The following is a 6,000-nucleotide window of genomic DNA, read 5'->3' as shown; positions in this document are numbered from 1 at the left end:
CATGTCCAAGGGACAGAATAGAACTGTCAAAGTGGAGTGAAGCACTCTTTTGGGATGGACCCTGACCTCACCCATTAGGCTGAAGAATTTGTGTTTGGTTCTGGAGTGTACATACCTAACTTCTTATGGGAGCTGCTCCACCATGTTCACAGCTCATTGATAATGAGAAAAATGCAAATAACCAGTAGATAAAGATTGCTGTGTAAGGATAAGCCAGCAGTATCCAACAGACAATGGATGCTAGCAAACAGCTCATTCCTCTGCTTTAGCAGGAAAGCTGAGTTATGCCTCTCATGTTACTGGCAAACCAACAGAGCTTAAATTTCTTTTCTCCTTGTTGATTTTTAGACTGGGATTGACAACCAACATATCCAGCTGCCATATCTTTACTCAGCCTAGAGCAAGTCAAACCAAGGTGTATACAAGAGCGGGGTTGATCCAGTCTATGCACTGAATGTGGGGGTGGAGGAAACCTAAACCACATGAAGATTGAATAAATGAAATATTAAAGTGCTTGGTGTATTGTCTGACACCTAGCCAATGCTCTAAAGTGATGACCACTATCTTTAGCTGCAGTAGCTGGGCAACTCGAGAAAGTCAATTCATGACATTATCCCATGTTATCAACATTACAACACCTAGCCCATAGATGCATTAAGGTTCGTAAACAAAACAACATTCAGACCACTCTTGGGAGGAGACAAACTGTATCTACCCCACATGCCCAATTCTCCCCCTCTCTAGACCCAGTTTTGATGCATACATCTGGGATGTATTCACACTAGCTGCTTCTGCAATACCCAAAGTCATGCCTTTGTGCTCTGGCTCACACCTAATGAACAATTGCAAAATGTCTATTTGGTCCCAGTCTCAGACGGTTCTTTCCTTCACAGCTATTCTTTCTTTGACCATAGACTTCCTGGTGCTCTCCTATTAAGAGATAATAAGAAAACACACGGGCTTTGGAGCAAGGCTGATACGGATAAAGGAATTACACTGGGGAGTATCAGGATGGGCTGGGGCTGGGACCTTCTGAGTAGAGCTGCCACTGCTGCTCTAATTTTATCTGCAATGTCATCAGAAGGGTGACACTATCACCGCTGGTAAGATTCTAGAACTTGTGCAAGAAACCAGCACCAGTTCTAGTTCGGAGACCATTGAGGGACTGAGGTGAGCTGACCTAGGAAACTGCTTTCCTTAAATGAGCTGGGCATGCCTGTGATCCTCTGAGCAGGTGCTTTCTTGGTATCCAGGCACGCAGGGGTCTTCTCTCAGCCATGTGGAAGAGGGGGGCTCAGAAGCCCTGGGCTAAGTTGCACTGGTGTGGTCAGGGCCAAGGTTTGGCTCCAACTCACAGACCTTGTTCCACAATGCATATTTCTAAAAAAATAATGAATCCGGAGGGGTTGTGGGATAACCCCTCCCAGGATCTGACCTGCTCCCTGACCTCAATCTCAGCTCTCATAGTTCACGACTTGAAAGTGGTCAGACACACTCACGGCTCTGCCACGTGTAAGGCTACACCAACCTGTCCTCCCCCTACCCCACCATCCCCAACTCCTGCATCTGCGAGACCTGCTGGGTCACAGGGAGAACGAGAGACAGGTGATGGAAGAAATCAGTAATTTCCATATGGACAAAAGTCAGGGCTCAGGAGGCCCTTTCATCAGGATTTTATAAATTTGTCATCAGCATTAGTTAACAGAGCTGGTGGGGTGGCTGTCCTCCAGGGTGGACACGTCTCCACATCTAAGCCTGTTAGATTTGCAGGCCTCTGACAAGTTTGAAAAGAAAAGATGGGGAGGTGTGATGATCAAGGACTTCCAGAGTGTGAAGGGATGGTGCGGGGAGGCTGAGCAGCTGCGTCCCACATCCTCCAAGGACATGATCAGAAGGAAGAGGCTGGCTTCACAGCACCAGCAAGGAGGTGAGTCTAGCCTCGCAGCCCCACAGCCCTGCAAGCCTGCAGCTTCCCTATGTCTCCATGTGCTCACGGCTTCCCTGATTTCCACTCTCACTGCACCTCTCTCTGCGCTGGTCCCAGTTGGCAGGGGAGGCAGGAGGCATCCAACGCCTAGGAAATGTCAAGGAGAAATCTGTAATTTTCATATGAATAGTGTCCAGGGCTTGGGTGAAACTGTCATCCAGATTCAAAAAGTTGGTCCCCAGCACCAATCGATATCCAGCTCCGCCTGTCAGGACACGGGGGTTTCACCTGCAACCTCCTCTACCTGCCAACTCCATGCCCCCAGAGAATGCCCTGCTTATGCCACAATAACCAGCATTCCGATTGGGGTTTCCACTGGCTATAAATCAATCTGTTTTAATTGGTTTTATTTCCAGTCAAATGTGGAGAATGGAGTGAGGGATGGTTCCCAGTAGGATTTCAGAAAAGCATTTTATTTTACTCTATCAGAGCCTCTAGAAGGGTTGCAGTAAAATAACATACAGACACCTTCTCTCCCTCAAACCTACCTGCATCTCAGAGTAATAAATTTTCCATTTCAGCAGGGAATGAAGCTATTTGTCAGTTCCAACATCAAGAATGAATGCAATTTGAATTCTCCAGCCATTTATTTCAACAATTCTCTATTCTACAGCTGAAATAACTTAACATAAGAAATAGCTGTTCACTCAATGCAAAACTCGCAGATCTTGTTCCACAATGAATATTTCTAAAAAAATAATGAATCCGGAGAGGTTGTGGGATAAGAAGCTCCATCCGTCTTGATTCGGTGGTAATGTCCAAGTCCGTTCGAGAACTTTCCTGCTTTGCCCTGGGCTCAGGAGAGCCCTCCCAGTGGGCCCATCTTCTGACTTCACTCTTCATTACTATCATCATAATTGCTGCCGTTTCCTCATAAACATTCATGATTCATCATCTTTCCTCTCTAAGCCCTATGCTTTGATGACACCCAAATGGCCCTGAACATTGTCAATGACTGAGACATCGAGAAAAATCAGAAGTAACGATAAAATTTTTCATTTCACCCCTGACAAGTCCCTACTGGAGACAGCTGCAGAAGACAAACCTGAGCCACGGCTTGCAGTACGAAATTGGTTTTGCACGGATGATGGAGAGGGGAGGAAATTCCTAGGGAACCTGTTGATAGCCATTAGCAGCCTTCTACATTCAATATCTGCCATGGCCTGAACACCAGACACGGATGTTTGGAAGTGAGTTTTAACACGTAAAGATTGCCAAGAGCCTGAAAAATGATGTCGGGTGAAAAATCAAAATTTTAGCTTTGCATTAAAAATAATACACATATTTATATAATGAATACTATATACCAGGTTCTATCACACTGGTAAGTATAAAGTAGTTTCTTATCATTTATTAACTTGGGAAGCAAATGCTATCCATATCCCTTACAAGACAATGGAGATGCTATGGGGTTAGTTGGTCTGTCCAAAGGAACTCATTTCTGGAATGGGGTCTCGGGTACCTGGGCCTGGGTCTGGGCTCTCAACCAGCAGACTAAGGGTCCTCTCTTAAAACTGCATATTTTACTGAATTTCTAGAGGATGTATTCTTAGAGCTGGGTGTTTCTGGCAATGGTTTCAGTAAAATTCTGCCTAAGGGTAGAAGACAATAAATTCCCACTTCCTCTTCCAGCTTTAGTTTAAAGCTGTTTTCCAGATATTAAAAAGGAACACACATGCATCTTTCTTTTTTTTCTATTAGGCGTGTGTTCTTTAATTCCCTTTGGGTGAAATTAGGGAAGGAACAAGAGGGAGCAAGGAAGGGGTAAAAGGCGAATGCAGAAGCGAGGAACCAAAAGGGAAGGCATCCCGCAGGTCAGGACAGCGAGGAGGGAGATCACAGCACAGGGTCATGCCGGGAAGAGCAAGAAGATAGAGGAGGGGGGAGAACAAGCTTCAGAATAAAAACTTAAAAGGCAAGGAGGCAGGAGGGACAGACAAGAACTGTTCAGTCTTCTCCCTGAAACCTGAAACTGTCCTCACAAGACCCTTTCACTTTGCTCTCTGAGACTTGGTCATTTCTTCTGCTTCCTGAAGAAACCCAGAAGACATGCCCAAGCCTGAGGCTCCCCTCTACAAGCCAAGGCTGAATTTCATCAAGAAAATTTCTCATAGCTGTTTGCCTGGGTGCAGTCACCGTGCAGACCCAAAACAGAGCCAAGGTCCACAGCCTCTTGCCTGCCCATCATTTTAAGAATTTACCTTCATAAGGAATTTACATCGGCTGGTCCTTTCTCGTTTTCCAGGAATCCCCAGGCTGTGAAAGCTGGACACACTCAAAAGCGCGCGCTCTCTCTCTCAATCTCTCCCTCTCTCTCCCCCTCTTCTCTGTCTCTCTCTGTCTTTGTCTCTCTGTCTCCGTGTGTCTCTGTCACTCTCTGTCTCCCTCTGTCTCCCAATCTCTCTGTCCATCTAACTCTGTCTCCCTTTCTTATAAGTTCCAAGGAAGTCTTTCATCCATCGAGTTTTGCTAGTTTTATAAGGAGGGATTGTCCAGTGCCACTTGTCTCTTTGATGAGCCGAGTCTACGTTTCTATATCTGAGCGTGCTCATCACTATCTCTGTGGTTATCAGTTGTTGTGGACGTCTAGGGAAATGTGGGAGAGGGAGGGAGGGGACCCCATCTTCCCTCTTATTCAATCAGGGTTTTGGCCATTGGTAGTCTGGCCAGCTAAAAGCAGAGAGGGGGTGGGATCAGGCACGAAGACGCTGTGCATGTGACAGGTGGCAGTTTTCTACCCACATGTAATGGATGGGGAAGCACTGGACATATCATCAGCCTGCCAAAGTAAAGATAGCAAAGCCTCCATCAGCCAGGGCAGTGTTAGCCTAAATCCTCTATTAACTAGATTTATTGTTTCTTTTCTCCATTTACAAAAAAAAGAGGCAAATAGTCAGATTTCAGACTGATATCAGAGACTTAAGAAAAATCCGTGATGCATCTTGAGCTTAAAATAAATGTAAGGCATCTCTTAGCCTATGTGAATCTGCAGAGAGAGAACAGCCAGGACCTCTCTACAGACGGGCGCTTCTGCAGTCCTGATGCATGAAGAAGGTGTCAATTATATCTGGGATTGAAGCAGCAGAGGGTCATGACATGGGAGAAAATTTTCTAAGAATCTTTTATTTATGACTGCCCTAAACAGTTATTGGATGTCTCCTTGGGGTGAGATACTGGGTGAAGCCTGTGGGCACCTACGAAGAATATAATACTGACTAGGGCCTGAGAAGTTGGGGTGCAGGGGAGGGAGGGGCCTGCAAATAAAGAATTGCACTGAGAATAGAGTGCATGCAAATTGCTGTGGGAGCACAGAGGAGAGATGAAAATTGGCGTGGAGATGCCTTCTGTTCAGGGCTGCCCAGTTACCCATCACTCATTCCAACCTTCATATGTGATCAGGTGACAGCCATCCTGGGCGCTGTCCTGGATACCAGGCAGACAGTAGTGAGCCAGACACACACAGACTCTGTGGCCACAAAGAGTAAAGCTGAAAAGTCCTTCTTTTAATTACTGCAGAACATGATATTTAAGCCAAACCAGGTCATCCCATTCCCAAGAAGTCCAATGAATAAGAAAAATAAAATTTGTATGTTCAAATTATAGACTACCGGTGTGCAGACGGACCTAGAGGGGCTCAGTTACAGGGCATATCAACACTGTGGGACAAACTTCAGTCAACACCCAGACCAGGTAAATCAGAAGCTCTGGAGACTGGAGCCAGGCTTTGGAGTTTTTAAAAGCTCCACCGGTGATCTGGATGCATTGTGAGGACTAAAAACGCCTACTCACCTCCTTCTGCCTTTTCACTGATTATGGATGAGCACCAAAAGGATGGGGTCAAGATTGCACAGTTAGTTAATTTGAGAACTAGGCATGTAGTCAAGATGCCTTTCTTTTCCCTGTTTTATGTTTTAACTTAATAGTTAATGCATAAAGTATACTTAACATAAGTTATAAAGTTTAGTAATAAACCCATGGTCCACCATACAACTTGAGAACTACAATATTACCAA

This window comes from Choloepus didactylus, chromosome 6 (assembly GCF_015220235.1).
Source record: "Choloepus didactylus isolate mChoDid1 chromosome 6, mChoDid1.pri, whole genome shotgun sequence".
In the NCBI taxonomy this organism is placed as follows: domain Eukaryota; kingdom Metazoa; phylum Chordata; class Mammalia; order Pilosa; family Megalonychidae; genus Choloepus; species Choloepus didactylus.
Note: the sequence above shows the minus strand (reverse complement) of the source record.